This window comes from Sus scrofa, chromosome 5 (genome assembly GCF_000003025.6).
Source record: "Sus scrofa isolate TJ Tabasco breed Duroc chromosome 5, Sscrofa11.1, whole genome shotgun sequence".
Lineage (NCBI taxonomy): Eukaryota > Metazoa > Chordata > Mammalia > Artiodactyla > Suidae > Sus > Sus scrofa.
In genome coordinates this window covers 93,748,234-93,768,836 of record NC_010447.5, presented here as the reverse complement: position 1 = coordinate 93,768,836, position 20,603 = coordinate 93,748,234, and positions in this window count along the sequence as shown.

Here is a 20,603-nt window from a genome sequence, read left to right as displayed (position 1 = left end):
CAAATTTGTTGGTTCCCACACCCAACCCCCAGTAAGGAAAAAAATCCTGTTGCAATCCTCAGTCCTCTCTCGGTCTTAGTAGATGATGCCACCTTCTATCCAGTTTCCCAGCTCAGAATCAGGGGAGGGAGCCTTGGTTCTTTCCTTCCTCTTACCCCTTGCATTCAAGATAGAGGTACTAGTCTATTTGACTTCCAAAATATTCTTGGGTGGTTCCTCTACAGTCTATTGCATGGACTCATGCAGTAGCTTTCAAATTGTTATCCCTGCTTTCTGCATCCAAACAGAGCAGTCAGTGGTCATTTTAAAAAATGAATCAGATCGGAGTTCCCGTCGTGGCGCAGTGGTTAACGAATCCGACTAGGAACCACGAGGTTGCGGGTTCGGTCCCTGCCCTTGCTCAGTGGGTTAACGATCCGGCGTTGCCGTGAGCTGTGGTGTAGGTTGCAGACGCGGCTCGGATCCCGCGTTGCTGTGGCTCTGGCGTAGGCCGGTGGCTACAGCTCCGATTCAACCCCTCGCCTGGGAACCTCCATATGCCGCGGGAGCGGCCCAAGAAATAGCAACAACAACAAAAGACAAAAAAAAAAAATATATATGAATCAGATCATATTTCCTTGCGTAGAACGTTTTGAAGGCTGCTTCTTGCATATGTATGAAAATTCAGCTGCTTCCCACGCCCTCCGTGACCTGGATGACCCCTATTCCATCCTTTTTTGTCGCACCTCCTCCTTCACTCCCCTCCCCCATCTGCTCATTACACTCCAGCCACGCTGACCTCCTTTCTGTCCATGGAGTGAATGAGTCATTCACCCATTCATGAACTGTTATTTCTGTCTGCTGTGCTCTGTATCCAGATCCCATGTGGCTGAGGCCTACTCATTCTTCAGGTCTCAGCTCAAACCCTCAGAAAGCCTTTCTGTGGAAACCGAGCCCAGTTATTTTTCCTTAAAGCCTCCGCATTCATACTCCATCACATTGGCCTGTTTATTGCCTCTGAAGGACTTGGTACAGTCTGTAAGTCTCTCTGTATTTACTCATTGGCTTCCTTATTGTTCCCCCAAGCGAATGTAAGCTTTTGGAGTAAAAGGGCTTCACCTGTCCTGTTTGGGGCTACCTTCCCCGTGGCAATCACAGTGTTTGTTATACACAGAGACTCAATAAGCATTTGCTGACTCAATGGATATAAACAAAAGAACAGAGGGGTTGTGAAGACTAAGACATGAAATAATCATGAATAATAGGATGTTACAAGGCAAGGGGGCTTTAGAGACTTATCTAATGAACCTTCCCAATGAGCCCAGAGGGGTTAAGTTGTCTGAAGCAGAGGGAGAATCTGGATGTCCTGACTTTGAGTACATTGCTTTCCAAACCAGACAAATGAGTCATAAACTTGGTTCATGATAAGGTTTTCACTAGATTGCATTGAAATGAGAAAAGTAAGTGCAATATTACATGTGGTTATATTTCAAGAAAGAAAGGTTGTCTTTCTTGGAAGGAATGCTTCTAGCTCATGTCTTTCCTTCCTTTTTATTTTAAACATCTTTTATGAAATATTGATAATTGATATATATTTTTTAAATGTTCTATTTTTGACAAAGTGAAAAATTGGTAACTGTAGGCCAACATTTTGTGTGTTATTGTTCATTTTTTAAAAGAAACTTAATTTGAAAACTGTGATAACCAAGCAGCTCTAAAGGAATCTAGTTATTAAAAGCTATTTGTCTTACAGATACTACCTCCTAACCCACCATCTCTTCCATTTCTGCTCCACTAAGATAACCAATAAGAATAGCTTTGTATATCCTTCCGCATATTTCTCTGCCATGCACATAGGCACAGGCACACACATACCACACACACACACAGTTTTTATTTCAATTTAGTACAAAAGGATCGTATTATGCACATCACCCTAAATTTGCTTTTTCAACCTAGTAATAAATGTGGAATAGTGAATATAATTGTAGGTCATTCTTTTAATTTTGCATAATATTGCATAGCATGGATACACCAAAGTTTATTCAAATATTCCTCTCCTGGTAAATGTTCTCAATTTTCCATGCTTTCTTTTGTCCACTGCAAGCAATTCTTTCATAAACGCCTCCATATTTATGTCAATGAATTGATATAAAATCTCTATCTACATCTCTTCCTGCATTTATGTTTCTTCTCACAGAGCGGTGCTCTTACTTCTTTAGGAAACATGTTCCATAGCAAAATTGTTAGATTAAGGGAATGTATATATATTTTAATTTTGATGTAGTTTGGTAAAAGTTAAAACATTTAACCAGCATGGCCTATATTCCCAAATACAGTTTTAGCTCCTTAAATCTCCCTTATGTTACAGTAGTTGTGACATTGTGTCAGAGCACTTCACTTCTGTCAAAGACACAACCTCGCAAGTTATCCCTTAGCTGTCTCTATTTCATTTTGTTAACTGCTACTCTAGAGAGAGTTTAATAGTCTGAATTACCCGAGGGATTCATGTGTCTTCAGGTGAGATGGAAATCAGTATTCAAAAAATTCCTTCAGCTTCTGCTTCTTCTTTTGTTTTTCCAACCACTTGCTCCAACATGGTAACCCATATCATTGATGGCTTGTTTTGTCTTGGGCCAATATGGGTGTTCTTATACTCTAGGATTAAAACTCAGGTGATGTTTGGCAGGATATGACCCCTCCCTTTCTCCATAAAGAAATTCAATTTCTTTAGTCTTTATATTTTTGAAAATAAGTTTAAAGTCTGAGAATTACTTTCAATCTCCTTCTTTTTATGTGGTGTCTTAGAGACAAAACAGAAATTCAGTTTTTATTTATTTATTTATTTTTGCCTCTGCTATTAAGTGTTTATTCAGACTATTTTACCAATTACATCATGTGGGATTTGCTGTGTTAATTTGTTGTGCAAATATTTTTGTAATTAATGAATTTTATTACATTTGTAGGTGTACAACAATCATCACAACCAGATTTGACAGCATTTCCATCTCAAACCCTCAGTGCATCTCCGCACCCCCCAAACTGTCTTATTTGGAAACCATAAGTTTTTAAAAGTCTGTGAGTCAGTATTTGTTCTGCAAAGTTCATCTTGTCCTTTTTTTAGATCCCACTTGTAAGTGGTAGCATATGATGGTGTCTCATTGTCTGACTGACTTCACTTAGCATGATAATTTCTAGGTCCTTCCATGTTGCTACAAATGCCATTATTTCCTTCCTTTTCATGGCCGAGTAATATTCCATTGTGTATACGTACCACATGTTCTTGATCCACTCCTCTGTCGATGGATATTTAGGTTGTTTCCATGTCTTGGCTGTTGCATATAGTGCTGCAGTGAACACTGGAGTACATGTGTCTTTTCGAGTAGAGGTTTTCTCTGGATAGATGCCCAGGAGTGGGATTGTTGGATCAAATGGTAGTTCTATTTTTAGTCTTCTGAGGAATTTCTGTACTGTTTTCCACAGTGGTTGCACCAATTTACATTCCCACCAACAGTGTCATAGGGTTCCTTTTTCTCCACACCCTCTCCAGCGCTAATTGTTTGTAGACTTTCTGATGATGGCCATTCTGGCTGGTGTAAGGTGGTACCTCATAGTGATTTTGATTTGCATTTCTCTAATAATGAGTGATGTTGAACATCTTTTCATGTGATTTTTGGCCATCCATCTGTCTTCTTTGGAGAATTGTCTGTTTAGATCTTCTGCCCATTTTTTGATGAAGTTGTTTGTTTTTTGGTATTGAGTGGTAGGAGGTGTTTGTAAATTTTGGAGGTTAATCCCTTGTCAGTCGATTCATTTGCACATATTTGTCCCATTCTGTGGGTTGTCTTTTCATTTTGTTTAGGGTTTCCTTTGCTATGCAGAAACTTTTAAGTTTAATTAAGTCCCATTTGTTTATTTTTGTTTTTACTGTCATTATTCTAAGAGGTGGATCTGAGAAGATGTTGCTGTCATTTATGTCAGAGAGTGTTTGGCCTATGTTTTCCTCTAAGAGTTTTATAGTATCTGGTCTTACATCTAAGTCTTTAATCCATTTTTAGTTTATTTTTGTGTATGGTGTTAAGAAGTGATCTAATTTCATTATTTTGCATGTGGCTGTCCAGCTTTCCCAGCACCACTTACTGAACAGGCTTTTTTAGAAAACCTGCGTTAGTCTGCATTTGTCACCTTCTCCATCTGACTATTCTGCTATCCAGAGGGTAGAGCATTCTATGACATCTCGATAAGCTCAGTTGTTTGATAGTAACTATAATCCCCTAAATGAGGCCCGATCAGGTTCACACTCTGTACAGGAACCTACCCAGAGTTCTGTGACTGCTGTCTGAAAATGCAATTGGCTCTGACACTAGGGCATACTGCTTAATGCTGGCACATGCTGCAAAAGAAAGCAAAAATGTTGAAGTCACCCAAAATAAAACTGCTATGAATTGCTACACCAATTTTAATTATGGTATTTTTGCTTTTAAAAAAAAAATGATAAAGCCAGTCAAATGCTCACCTGACAGATTGGTAGGAAGCCCATGGTCCAAGGAGCCTGGACCTTGGCTCCTCAGACCATGTGGAGGGCGGACCTTCACTCCCCAAGGAGAAGAACCTGTCACTGCCTTTGGTTCTCATGGCTTTATTGTCACAGAGGCAATGTTGATGTTCCCTGGAGCCACGTCCCGGCATAGGAGCATGAACCTTCTCCCAAGCCAAACTCAGCCTGATTTTGTTTACAGTACCTCAGGCTGATGTTTTTAACTGACAGCGCCTTCAGGCAAGTTCCTTAAAATGCTGCTTCAAGAGTGTCAGAATTAATTTGTGTCCATCTGCAAACTTAAAACCATCTTGCCTTTTCCTTTACTGATGTGTCTCACCCCAGTGTTTCTGGTAGCATTCTTTTATGTTCCTGCAAGATGAAGGGGGTACTGATACACTTTTAAAAGTAAACACTGCTGTAGCATAACCTACATAAATACCGGGGGTGGTAGTTCTGATTGCCTCAAGGAGCCCCGTAATTTTCCACTCTCACCTGTGCGTGTGTGCACACACACACTACACGCACACAGAGTCAGAAAGAGAATGGTTGATTTCCTTGAAGGTAGCTTACCATGCTAAAGACAGTAAGGTGACTTTCTGGTCTTGGAAAGAAAAAGGAAAAAAAAATCTTGAAGATAAATCTTCAGTGAGGTATTCTGCAGCCTAACAAATAGATTAAGATTTGGCAAGTAAAAATGAACGTGCATTCAAAAATATTCAAAGTGTATAAAGTCTAATCATAAATCTACTTTTGTGCCTTAGTACAGACTTCAGAAGAGAGTTGATGTTCTTTTGCTCATACACAAATTTGGAGCTTATTCCATTCTCTAAATATTAAACAGCTTCCATATCAAAGGAAGTTTAAAAATATCTGTTTACTTATTTACTGTGGATAGTTAAGTGGTTTGCTTCATGAACGCTAATTCAAGAAAAAACAGTCGCTTATAGAGAACATTCTTAGGTTACATAAACAGTCTGGGCTGCATTTGGTGTTGGGTGAATTAAGATATGACTCTATGGGCAACATTTTGCATAAACAGTACATGTCAGGCAAAGATTCCACAAGCTGTACTATTAGTTTACTGCCCAAAATTCCCTAGTGGGAACTGTCCTTCAAATTGTTGTGTTTTTTTTTTTTTTTTTGTATTTGTTAAATGTTCTGTTAACAGGAAATATTTATGCTTTTCTTTCCTCAAAAATTCCATGTATATATGTATATATATATATACACATACATATATTGTATATTTAAACTGTGCTTCACTTTGCTTCATGAAAAACTTAATTGTACTATTTATGGCTTGAGTCAATCCGCCTAATAATAAAAAAAAAATAATACATTTACATGTCTGCATGATAACTTAGGGACTGAAGTTAATAAACAAGTCAGTTATTTGCCATGAAAAAAAATGACATAAAAATCCGAGAACCATATATTTCACTGATTTGGCAAATGGTTGGCTATTGGATACCATGGATTTTCTTTTCCTATAAGGCTGAGTGCTAAATAGTTGGATTTAGTATGAATGAAGTGTTCATCTTTCCTATTCACTTAAAGGACATTGTCACTAAAAATCCCACCAAATTCAAGGGTCCACCTCCCACTCCGATTCCTGATTAAAGTAGAGGATGAATTTCACTAAGGAGTTAGTAGATACAATTTTACATCATCAGTAAAGAGCCAAAGACCATGGACGATTTTAAAAATTAACACCATGAGGAAATTTTAAATGATAAGATGAATCAAAAAGTCAATTTGAAGCAGTAATAAAAATACAGAGAACGGAGAAATGACTGCAGACTAAATAGTGATGCGCAAATGTGCAACAGCAGCAACTTGAACAAGACTAGCATCCCACTTTTCCCCCCATATTAGCAAGTCAGTAGTGATTATGACTCCCAACATGCAATCTGGAGAAAGGCAGATAGTTTCCTGGGCTTGGGTGGTGACTGTTGCATTCCAGAAATGAGCAGTCTCGGCCTGCTTTTGAGGATGGGATTATAATGGCTGTAGGAGTGGGGGCGACAGTGGCTCTTCCCATACATCCCCTCCTTACTGGCTAACCTTATCATCAGGCCTCAGAAAGGGCAAGGCCTGATTTCAATCTCTTTTACTGAAATATAAAACCTCTCTAAAATCACATTTCAGCCTAAAGGGAATGTCTTCTTTTCCTGACATTCACAAACTATCAGATGTTTGTTCAGGAATTTCACACACTGGCTTAGATGACATATAAGTAACTCAGACTCACCTATCTCAACACTTTATGTATCTGCTCTTTGCTGTTTCACCTGTACAGTCCATCCCACAGGGCAAGAAAGCTTTGTATGGAGCCCTTGCTGAGTGCCAGCCATTGTGCTAAATTCTTCATCTGTTAACAGGTGACTTTATCCTCACCCAACTATATGCAGCAAGGACTGATATTATCTAAGGTCTACAGAGAAGGAAAGTAAAGACTGAGACGATAATAACTTCCCTAGAGTTACACTGCGGGACCTGTTACTCGTCTTGATGACCTCGTCATCATCCATTGAGTTGAATAAGCGAGAAACTAGTTCACTCACCTTCTCCTCTACCTCCGACATTTAATCCGTCACTAAGCCTTACCAAACACTCCAAGACCCCTGGAATTCATCCTTACCTTTTTTTCCCCTATCACTACCAAGTTCAAAGGTTTACCAATTCTTTTTGTCCTAAGAATTACAGTAATTGAATAATCTCCTAATTGGTTTTCCCATCTCTTGTCTCCCCACTGTAATCCTTGAACCACCCTGACGTTTCCTGCCTCCCCTCTTTTTTTTCCCTCTTTCTTCCTTCTATGGAGCCTCCCAGAATTTGCTGCCTTGTCATTGCTGCCCAAGGTTAATTTTTCACTCATTTCTGCACCAATAGAATGTATGTGTCTTAATAGTATAAAACCCATACCACTGAAGCACAGATAGCTAGGTGTTTCTTTTGCTCCTACAACCAGACTATTAACTTCTTATAGAGGAGACTCAGTCTCCCTTTATGGTCATCCATTCATCCATCCATCCAAGATTACCCACCTCATGTCAGAAACTTATTTTTTAATAATGATAATAGAAATAGCTAGCTTTCACTGACAATATACTCAACAATCCTAGGACATGGGTATTGTTTTCCTTATTTATATTAAGGAAACTGAAAAGCAGAGAGCAAAGATACTTCTGTCAAGAGAAATATTTAGGTTATATGCCTGAGACTGTGTAAGGGTTCAGCAAGTGTTAATTGAATTTAGTTGAACTTAAAATCAAAAAGGAGACCCACACTTAAGAGAACCAGTCTTGTTCAAGAGCTGAACAACAGTAGAGGCCATGAGTGTAGAAGTGGCTGAATAACTTGGAGACTTTAGAGTCAGGCAGTTACACACATGGCAGTCCCTGCTTCGTCACCAGTAAGCTACGTGACCTCAAATAATAAATTGCTTCTTTCTTTAAACATAAATTTAAAACTTCTAAAATAGATATTTAGTAATATTTCAAAGTGCTAGCATATTGGTTAAATATGAAAATACATGTAAAATGCTTAGTAAGCCACCTAGTAACAGTACAACCATAATAGGTACCAACTATTATTATAATGACTGTACAATAACATAATATAATAGGGGTGAATAGTAAGGTTTTCAGTGAGGAATTAAAATTTTCTAGTTAGAATTTTCAGTGCCACTTTTTCCATGTGACATGTTTTTATAATTGCTATTTTTAGGGAGAGCCAGTATGAACTGGCCAGTATACATGTAGAAGGAACTAAGGAGTTCCTCCAGCTTTACCATAATAGCATTCAAAGCTGTAAAACATGACCCTAAAGGAGAAATAGTATTATCTCCTTCCATAATGAAATAGGGCTATTTTAAATATTTTGTGTTTTATTTTCCTTCATAGAATTGCTATACCATGAAGAATAAATTTTAAAAAATGAAAGTAATTACTGAGTTAGGAAACTAGGTTAAATGTCATAGAAAACATTTAAACATGCTAACTTAACCATCTCAAGAGTGGTTGAATTAAAGAGAAAAAGTGTTTTTAAACAACCTTTGGGACTGTCCTCTTAAGGGAGAGGGGAGAATTTCAGATATCTCAGAATACAAGGAAAGAATTTCTGGAATTTAGAAAGGGCTTTTGGCTCACACATCAATCAACCAGCATACTCTAGGCCTGAGACGCCAATTGGCCTGACCTGCGGTTTTCCTTGTGATGATAGGAACAAAATGGTGCATTGCCCAGAAGTGGCTGTCCTGTGTGGTGGGTGGGTAAGCACGTGGCCCCTCTTTCTTTCTTCCCATTAGGTGTCCCCAACCCCACACCAGTGGTCAGTTTCCCAATGAGTAAATAAGGCATGGTTTTTGACACACATTCCGTAGGCAAGCCAGATTTTAGGAGACAAAAAGTCAAATGTGTTAAAAGGAAATTAGAGAAGTCCAAGAAGCCACCAGAGAGTGGGGATTGTGGGAGATGGTAGTAGGGGCTTTGCTGAAAAGCCAGTGCAAGGATTACTCAATCTTCTCTTTCTATAAACATCCTTAGGATGGAAGCATTAGATTGTGGGCCACTCCAGTAATTCCCAAGCAAATATATTGGCCTTCTGTGGGATAGTCTAGGATTTTATTTTGCTGTATCATCTGCGTATTTTTTAATGTTGTATTTCTTTTGGTTAATCTTCCTTCCTCCTGGGAAGCAAAATATTCTGCAATAACAAACACTGTCTGTGGTAAGTCCCTAAAACTCCAATGTAACAGATTGCACAGCCTGCTGTCCATTCTAAATACACTTGCATTGTTAGTCTCTGAGGCTGGTTTTGTTCATGTCTCCAACTTTGTATTCCATACATGTCATGTTTCTTTGTTTATCAATCACAGATCGCTCCTTTTAAAAGATGTCTCACCAAGAACACCAAATGTGTTCTTCAAATGTAATCCACAAACCTCTTGAGAAATTATTGACACCCCAATAATAGGAAAATTGTGCCTTTTTGGTAGCTTTATGAGTAAGTCTGTATACATTTAAAAAATATTTTTAAGAATGAAATATTTTAGGAGTTCCCACTGTGGCTCAGTGGGTTAAGAATCCGACTGCAGTGGCTCGGGTCACTGCAGAGTCATGGATTTGATCCTGGCCTGGGTGCAGTGGTGTAAAGGATTAGGGATTAGAGCAGCTATGGCTTCAATTCAAACGAGGAACCAGAAACTTCCATATGCCAAGGGTGTGGCCATTAAAAATAAAAAAGAATGAAATAGTTTAATTCAAAGAAACTACAGAGAAAAATGTAACTATTTAAATACTAAATATTATCTTGGGTATCCTAGTCAGATCTCATTATAGGTGTTTATTTATTTATTTATTTATTTTTGTCTTTATACGTTTCTTAGGCTGCTCCTGTGGCATATGGAGGTTCCCAGGCTAGGGGTCTAATCAGAGCTGTAGCTGCCAACCTACGCCACAGCCACAGCAACGCAGGATCCGAGCAGCATCTGCGACCTACACCACAGCTCACGGCAACGCTGGATCATTAACCCATTGAGCAAGGGCAGGGATCGAACCCGCAACCTCATGGTTCCTAGTCGGATTCATTAACCACTGTGCCACGACGGGAACTCCATTATAGGTATTTTTGACTTCATATGAATTCACTTATGAGAATGCTGAACCTAATAAGTTAATTAACTGATTCTTGGACTCACTCAAAGGACAAGATGCTCTTGAAAAGTCAGGATACCCACAGGTGAAAGGCAAGTGAGAAGGGAGAATAGAGTGAGTCTGTGTGAGAAGTTACAGAGAGTGAGAACTGTGACTATGGTGGGATTTACTCCAGGTTTCCAGGGCCAGTTCTGATTTATTGCTATTGTTCTGGCATAACTACTGATTCCACACCTATCATTTCCAAAGTATGATGGTTTTGACAATAAATTATATAGTTATCCAAACTCTGAAGAACCAAAGGCATATGTTCTCCCTAAAGAAGGGAGCTTCTGCTTGGCTCCAGATAATTACTGTCATATAGGAATGAAGATCTGTGCTTTTTCAAGAGAAGTCAGATTTAAATTTGGGGTACAATATTAAATGTTAGGTCAACTCTTTTCTTTTTCTCTTTATTTACTTTGTAAGCGAAGATTTGTCTGGGGTTCCTGCTGTGGTGCAGCAGGTTAAGAATCAGGTGTTGTCTCTGCAGTGGAGTGGATTTGATCCCTGGCCAGGGAATTTCTGTATGCCACAGTTGTGGCCAAAAAAGAAAAAAAAAAAAAGATTTTTCTAAACAACAGATTTCCCCATGGGTTACCAACTTACAACTTCTTTTGGACAAGAAGTCCTATAATTTGGGGGCTCCAATATCACCATTTTTTCTTATCTCCTGCATCAATTGGAATGTCTTGTTCCAGTTAGAATATTCATGTGTACACAATAGTCCAGGCTAAATAGATCCTATCTGAAGGCTTCTAAAGGAAGCATCCATCATCAGTTAAGACAACTGACCAAAATACTAAAAACAGAGTGAGAACTCAGGCTTTAACTGAATTGCTGATATTTGTATTTAAACCATTTTTCCTTGCTAAAGATATTTACTGAGCACCTGATATGTGCCAGACACTAATCTAACATCGTCATCTACACATTACGATGTTAATCATCCCAACAGTGAAGTAGCCTTGGCACCATTATTCCAGTTTTAAAATCAATTAGGTGAGGCTCAGAAAGTTTATGTGATTTGGCCAAGGTCACAAGGCTAATAAATGATTGAGCCAATATTGGTGCATAAGACTCTCTGGGTTCCAAATCCTTTGCTGTATCTACTCTGTATTTATCTTTTGCTGGATGGAAATTATCAGCTTCATCACTTAGATTTTCATCTTATGCAAATATATTGTCTAAAACTGTACAGTTTCCCTTTGGTAAAAATAGCTATAAGAGAAGCTTTAAGCAACCAAGTGATAGAAAATTACTTAGCAGTGTTAAGATAGATTAATAGTTTTATACCACATAGTCTCATTACTAAAAATCTCAAGTTGTGTCTACACAACTATGTGACACTGCGAATTGTCTTTAGTCAGCTTCCTTAGAGATGGAGTATGAAGTGGTAATTTTTATTCAAGTGATGTTTTGAGGAACTACTCCTACAGGAAACCTAAAAGGGTGTGAGAGGAGAAAGATAAGGAAGGGAAAGAGCTAGGCCAAATGGGCTTTTAGGAGAAGTTCAGCCTCCTGATTGTGTAGGGAGTTCTGGAGCTTGGATTGCATCAAAGAGGCTATCTCCTAGAGGCAAGAGGACTGGGCTGTTACATCCCTGCCTTATCACATCAGTGGTGATGGCTTTCCAGGCATCTCCTGATGATGAGGCTCCCATCAACCAGGGGCCAGCGACAAGAGAGATACAAGCATGAGCCCTTAGAATCTAATACCTGCATAGCCAGGCAAATGGGACCTGCAAGCAGGTGGGATGGAAGTAGGAAAGCAGGAGGTGGGAAGATAAGGATTATTACTGACTATCTGCTACATATAAAATTATTCTTTCTTTATGGTATTTTTTTAATTTGTGTCATCTTATTATTATTATTATTTTTGGCCACACCACTGGCATGTTGAAGTTCCTGGGCCAGAGATCAAACCCACTCCATAGCAGTTAGCTGAGCTGCTGCAGTGACAAAGTAGGTTCTTAACCCACTATGCCACCAGGGTACTCCTATTTTTTGTCATTTTAAATTGAAGAGACAGTTGTTATTTGTTTCATCTTCACATTTGCATTTTCTTCTTTCATAAGAATTTTCAAACTTTGCCGAATTGTATCTTTCATTGTCCCCAGTGTCCAAGCGCTTCCCTTTCTTCAGCCATTTTAGCCCCAGGGAAATAACATCACAGATAAGTGACGGGCAAAATGAATTCACAGATTGTGATTCGTTCCTGTCAAACAATATTTATTACAAGATAGTATGATACAACAAAACAATTTAGTCTCTTGGAGATTATGTTGATGTCACATTACACAGTGAAAAAAATATTAATGTCAAATACAGAGACAATCATCCTTCATTTGTCTTAAAAAGAATGTATCTCTGTGGAAGAAAAAGCTTTTTAAAAATAATCCCACAAAAATATTTGTGTGCATATTGTATCACTGACCAAAAATGATATTAATAGTAACAGTTATAGAATAGTTATTATAATGCAATTGCTTGTTATATGTTTCACATGTACTGTCTTATGTAACAACCTAATACATGTGTTAGTGCTAACACCATGAGCTTTTTAAATTCAGAAGTCTTCTGCATGATTTTTCTTCAGTAAAAAGCAAAAAAGCAGATAATAAATGAATATATTTTGATAAGATATAAAATTTCACCAACTCAGTTTGCTCATAATATTTGATTTCTTCAGATTGCCACCACCTGTTCTGTTCACACTAAACCTTTTAATTGGAGACAGTGTAACCATTGGAGATTTGGAAGCCATTGTGGGAATCTAAACAGCTTACATTTGGTGGCACAGGTGAAACTGATGCCTTTTACAAAAAATCATGAAAAGAGAGCTCCCTGGGGGAGAGTTTTTCTTTCACAAATGATCAAGGCTGAGGACAATTTTTCTGGTGGGATTTGCTTATGGAATGCAAGAGTTCTAACTTGGGGTCTTTCCATGCTTAAGTGCACTATGCAGATTTTTTAGTTCTCGTTAAATATACCCAGCTTTTCAGAAATTGTCTTCATTAAAATGTTTGCAATGGCCGAGTAGTATTCCATTGTGTATATATACCACATCTTCCTAATCCACTCATCTGTCGATGGACATTTAGGTTGTTTCCTTGTCTTGGCTATTGTGAACAGTGCTACAATGAACAGGCAGGTGCATGTGTCTTTTTCAAGGAAAGTTTTTTCTGGACATATGCCCAAGAGTGGGATTTCTGAGTCATATGATAGTTCTATGTATAGTTTTCTAAGGTATCTCCATACTGTTTTCCATAGTGGTTATACCAACTTAGATTCCCACCAACAGTGCAGGAGGGTACGCTTTTCTCCACACCCTCTCTGGCATTTGTTATTTGTGGACTTATTAATGAGGGCCATTCTGACTGGTGTGAGGTGGTATCTCATGGTAGCTATGATGTGCATTTCTCTAATAATTAGTGATGTTGAGCATTTTTTCACATGCTTGTTGGCCATCTGTATATCTTCTTTGGGGAAATGTCTATTCAGGTCTTTTGCCCATTTTTCAATTGGGTTGTTTTTTTTTTGCTGTTGAGTTGTATAAATTGTATATTTTAGAGATTAAACCCTTATAAGTAGCATCATTTGAAACTATTTTCTCCCATTCTGTAAATTGTCTTTTTGTTTTCTTTTTGGTTTCCTTTGCTGTGCAAAAGCTTGTCAGTTTTTTGTTTTTTGTTTTTGTCTTTTTGCTATTTCTTGGGCCACTCCTGTGGCATATGGAGGTTCCCAGGCTAGGCGTCGAATCGGAGCTGTAGCCACCGGCCTACGCCAGAGCCACAGCAACGTGGGATCCAAGCCGTGTCTGCAGCCTACACCACAGCTCACGGCAACACCGGATCCTTAACCCACTGAGCAAGGGCAGGGACCGAACCTGCAACCTCATGGTTCCTAGTGGGATTCGTTAACCACTGCGCCACGACGGGAACTCCAGCTTGTCAGTTTGATTAGGTCCCATTGGTTTATTTTTGCTTTTGCTTCTGTGCTTTGGGAGACTGACCTGAGAAAACATTTGTAAGGTTGATGTCATATACACAATGGAATACTACTCAGCCATAAAAAAGAACAAAATCATGCTATTTGCAGCAACACGGATGAAACTAGAGACTCTCATACTGAGTGAACGAAGTCAGAAAGAGAAAGAAAAATACCATATGATATCACTTATATCTGGAGTCTAATCTATGGCACAAATGAACCTTTCCACAGGAAAGAAAATCATGGACTTGGAGAACAGACTTGTTCTTCCCAAGGGGGAGGGGGAGGGAGTGGGATGGATTGGGAAGTTGGGGTTAATAGATGCAGACTATTGCCTTTGGAATGGATAGGCAATGAGATCCTTCTGTATAGCACTGGGAACTATGTCTAGTCACTTATGATGGAGCATGATAATGTGAGAAAAAAGACTGTATACAGTATGTGTAAGTGGGTCGCCTTGCTGTACAGTAGAAAATTGACAGAACACTGTAAACCTGCTATAATAGAAAAATATGAAAATCAAAAACGAAAACAAAATAATTTTTTAAAATGTTTCCTAGTCACCTTACAAATGAAAGCTAAAATCTCAAAGATTTTTTTATCTAGCATGTAAAAAACAAAGAATATATAATTTTTCTGTTATGAAAACTTAATTTAAGGTCTTATTCACCAAAAGATCCACTGAAGTCAAAGGCAGTGTTACATATTTTCAGATTATACTGAGAGACTTCCTGCAAAGCTTAAAAATGAAAATAAGGACCCACATTGTGACTCCATTGTATCCCAAACCCCCTCCCAGCTGCTTAATTCCTATTCTAATACAATCAGCAGATCAGAAGCATCTAAAAAGAAAATACGTCCGTTCTTTCTGTAAGATAAGTGTATTTTATCTTTTTATTAGGTCATGGACATTTTGTCTGTGTGTGTATGTGTGTGTGTGCATGTACATTTTAAAAGCTCAGCTTTCCACTATGCTTTCTGCTGCTTTAAGGGCAAAAAATCTTTCTCTCAGAATCACTTTCATCTGCCTATCCACTGTCAGCACAGAAGATTCTGTCATTAACATTACTAAAACAATGACTGTCCCTTTTCACACTTAAAAGTATGATTTGGGTAAGCTTTGCAAGCTAATATGCTATCCCTTCAGAAACATGGAGATGTTCACACTCATGCTGAGAGACGCAGCTTTCAATTTTCCAAAGGAAAATATTATTAAATAGCCACATCTACGTATTGGTTGAAAGTAAACGAATATGACCATTTTTCTGTGTTGAAGAAATCTGAAAATATAAGATGCAAACAGTATAAGACACGAGCAAGTTTTTTTAAAAAATAGGCAGTCCTTTAGCTGAGATTAATTGATGGTCTTTCTAAAAATAGCAAGGATGGTGCTAAACACAGCTCCTGGTTTGTCAGCCATGGTCAAAAGGCCATGTAGCCTAGAATAAAGAGCTGTGGTTTGGAAAAAAAATAATCTCTATAGCTTACTAACCTAACCAACTCTATATTTCTGTGTATATGCAGGTGTGCAGTGGAATAAATACTTTAATATTGGCGTTTTGAAGACTAATAATATAGAGTGCCTGGTATAGTATATAGCATGCAATAGGAATTTAGTAGTGGATAACAGTTATAATTAGTTACTGTGATTCTAAAAGCAAAATTGTCAAGCAGTAGAGTTCTACAAATATGTCCAGCATGCATAAATTTCCTTTAAGCCCATTGTGTTTTCTGCCAGCACTACTCTGCCCATCACAACATGATAATTCCCCACATTTGTGGCCCCATATTCGATATTAGTCTTCTAAGAAGTCTGCCCTGTATCCAAGTCTGAACAAGACATCCCTTCTATGACTCCTAGATTCTGTGTTATTATAACTATTATCACTTATATTAATAATGCCTAGAGGCCTTTGGGTATGTTTTGCTTGACCTTGTGTCCCCACAGCCTATTATGGTACTTAAAACATTGTGAGTACTAAAATGTGGTTTTGAATGGATGCTGGTAAGTAATTAGTACTATTATTTAGTATTTGTACTGAATTATTATCAGATTGAAAAGTTACCAACTGAGAGAATTTTTCAGATCATGCTAGAAACTGATTCTGGTGAAATCTTTTTTCATTCCTATATAGCTTTTCAAATTTGAGAACCTAACTTTTCCTTTTAGCATCTTCCTAGCTTGGTATGCACCCATTAACTCAAGCTATTTGACCCTATATGTCCTCACACAACTTCATGTATTGGATCATGGACAAAATCCAGCACCTGCTCCTGACACCTCTAGAAATGATATATTCCCTGATATCTGCCTGGCTTAATCCAAGACCAGTTGAGAGAGCTCTTATGTATATTACCTGCTTCTTCCAGACTCTTTCCAGTGTTGCCCTTTCCTGTGATTTCTAAAATTTTACCCTGACATGACTTTGTCAAGGGGGCTCTAATGCCCCTTTCCTTTGGTTTAAGCCATACAGTTCTCAGTCATGGTTGTCTTGACCATGACTTCTGACTTATCTTTCCCCAATTTGTTTCTGTACTGGCTACATAAATGCTTTCCCAGATTTTTGATGGATTCACTTTTGCCATTCTTAATGAAGTGTCTCTACTGAAAGTGTCAGTTTTCCTTTGGGATTTGTGCCACTGAATCTTCCTTGAGGAATGTCCTTCCTATACTAATAGTTTAAAAGATTAGTAATAAATACCAAATCAATGGTGTAATAAGTTTTTTTGCAAAAATGACCACAATACTTCCTTCCATCCCTGTGGGCTCTTGTGATGTAATTCGGCCACTCCCCCCCCAGCAAGAGACACAGGGTCTGTTGTTCCAGCTCTTAAGCTTCACTTGGCCTATAACTTGGTTCCATCAATAGAATATAGCAGAAATGATGGTAGAGGACTTTGAAACTTAGTATCCAAGAGACCTTAAAGCTTCTGTTTTTCACCCCTTTAAACCACTGTACTGAGATACCGTGTGAAGAAAAAAGGCCTCCTGGAGCAAGAAAATTCCTCACCTCTGAAGCCCCATAAACCATCTATCTGACAGCCAGCAGTAACCATCAGAAACATGACTGTCTTATAGAATCAAACCCTAGTTAAATCACCAGATGATTGCAGTTGTATGAATAACTTCAGGTGAAAATTGCTGAGGGGGAGAGAAGGTGGAGGAAGAGTAGGACACGAGAGTCACCTCCTCTGAAAAATCCATTGAAAAAAATCCATCTATATGTGGAACTACTTGCCCAGAAAACTTGCTGAAGGCTGACCAATAGAACCCAATATTCAAATAGAGAAAGAAAATCTTCATGAAACTGGATGAGACACAAGAAAGAAGAGGGGAAAAGGAGAGAAAAGGTGAAACAAAGCAGTTCGAGACTTGTGCCCTGAGCCCCTGTGAGGAAGCTGGAAAGGGAGAAAAAACAAACAAAAAGCTGCACCCTGAGAAGTCCCCCAGACCGGTGAGGAGACCAGTCCAGACAGAGGAACTTAGGAGTATTGGAGAAGAACATAGCAATGTGCCTAAAGCAGTTGAAATGGAAACGGTCCTCTACAAAGTCAGTGTCATAGCCCTGCACTTCGCAATGGTACGCAGGGGTAAACGGGGCTGGGTACTGAAATTCCAGCTTGGAGATCAGACTCAGACAGAAAACTGGGACAGGCAACCTGGGGAAAAACTGGAACTGGTAGCACAGAGACAACCTGGAGGAACTGGAGTCTAGAATAACCGCATTTGAATTTGTAAGCTGAGGAATCCTGGTCAGGCTTTAAGGCTGGATGCCATTGTTAGGGGGAGCTGGAGAGAAGAGGTGAGATCCACCATCATACCCTAACCCCCCACGAGCACTCTCAGACTGCAAGACCCCAACAGTCCCAACACCAGGTTTTAACCTTGAGCAGTGGCTGCTTAGCAGCAGCTGCAGAACAGCCCATAGCCCTTAAGAATACAGAGAAAGTGGAGCAAGTAGAGGAAACCCTTTGAACAGATGGTGGGAAAGCCAGAATAATGCACTCCATGCAGCCCCAGCCAGATTCCAGGCAGGGGAATACCAAAGTGACTGCTGTAACAGCTCAGAAGGCTCAGGGGATCTCAGATGGCCCTTGGTGTGGGTAGAGAGCCCCACCTCCACTAGGGGAAATAAAAAGTGTGGAGGGCCCAGAATTCAGCAGGAAGTCTCCTGAGCTCCTAGTGACCTCTGGATTTCTTAGGAACTGGAAAAAGTCACTTGTAGAGCAGTGTGGAGGGGTGGGATCCTGCAGCTGCCTCCTGGGGAGGGTATAGAACCACACTCTCCCTACTGGTTTCCAGATGATATGATACTATACCTAGAAAACCTAAAGACAGCCCCAGAAAACTGTCAGAACTCATCAATGAATTTGGCAATGTTGCAGTCTGCAAAATTAATACATGGAAATCAGTTGCATCTCTTTATACTAATAATGAAAGTTCAGAAAGGGAAATCAGAGAAACCATTGCATTTATAATCACATCAAAATAAATAAAATACCTAGGAATAAACCTACCTAAAGAAACAAAGGCCTATACTCTGAAAACTATAAAATGTTGAATGAAATCAAAGACAACACAAACAGATGGAAAGATAGATCATGTTCTTGGATTGGAAGAATCAATATTGTCAAAATGACTATACTACCCTAGGCAACCTACAGATTCTCTGGAATTCCTATCAAATTACCAAAGACATTTTTCACAGAACGAGAACAGTGTATTTTAAAATTTGTATAGAAACACAAGAGACCCCAAATAGCCAAAGCAATATTGAAAAAGAAAAACAAAAACACAGGAATCAAGCTTCCTGACTTTAGTCAATACTACAAAGCCACAGTCATCAAAACAATACTGTACTGGCACAAAAACAGAAATATAGACCAATGGAACAGGATAGAAAGCCCAGATATAAACCCAAGTACCTACGGTCAACTAATCTATGGAAAAGGAGGAAAGGACATAGAGTGGAAGAAAGACAGCCTCTTCAATAAATGGTGCTAGGAAAACTGGAAAGTTACATTTAAAAGAATGAAAGTAGAATGCTAATACCATATACATAAAAAAACTCAAAATGGATTAAAGACCCAAAATAAGGACAGACACTATGAAACTCTTAGAGGAAAACAGGCAAAATGCTCTTTGACATAAATCACAGCAACCTATTGTTTGATCCACCTACTATAATAATGACAGTAAAGACACAGATGAATTAATGGGACGTAATCAAACTCAAAAGCTTTTGCACAGCAAAGGAAACTATTAAAAAAATGAAAGAAAACCCATAGAATGGGAGAAAATCTTTGCCAGTGATGCAGCAGACAAGAGCTTAATCTCCAAAATATACAAACAACTCATGGAACTCAACAGCAACAAAACAAACAACCCAGTTGAAAAATGGACAGAAGAACTAAATAGACATTTGTCCAAAGAGGACATATGGATAGCCAAGAGACATATGAAATAATGTTCATCACTAATTATTGGAGAAATGCAAATCAAAACTGCAATAAGGTACCACCTCACACCAGTCAGAATGGCCGTCATTAACAAGTCAACAAATAACAAATGGTGGAGAGGGTATGGAGAAAAAGGTACTCCCCTCCACTGTTGGTGGGAATGTAAATTGATACAATCACTATGGAAAACAGTATGGAGGAAGTACCTCAGGAAACTAAATATACAGCTACCATATGATCCAGCAATTGCACTGCTGGGCATATATCCCGACGAAACTTTCATTGAAAAAAATACATGCACCCTTATGTTCATAGCAGTATTCACACTAGCCAAAACATGGAAACAACCTAAATGTCCAATAAGATATGGTACATTTACACAATGGAATATCACTCAGCCATAAAAAAGACAAACCAATGCCATTTGCAGCAACATGGATGGAACTAGAGACTCTCATACTAAGTAAAGTAAGCCAGAAAGAAAAAGACAAATACTGTACAATATCACTTACTTGTGGAATCTAAAATATGGCACAGATGATCCTGTCTAAAAATAACAAGCAAACAAGTGAACAAAAAACAGAAGCAGAACATGGCCAAGAAGAGCAGACTTGGGGTTTCTTGGGTGGGGGAAAGGAGTGGGAATGGGATGGTTGGGCATTTGGGGGGCTTGGAGGATGCATCCAGTAAACGTGGAGGTGGTTTGTTACCTATCCATGGAAAATAAATAGCAGGAGTTAATGGATAATACTAATGATTTTCCAAAGAAACACAGTTTGTTTCCAAGTCATATATGGAAATGTATCTGAACTTGGCGTGTTATTTCATTGTTTGTTTCTCTCTCGTATGTAACATTTGCGGAACATCCTAAAATTCAAATATTTTTGTATGTATTCCTTTGATCCTGATATTAACTCTAGCAGAAGAAGGCAAGGC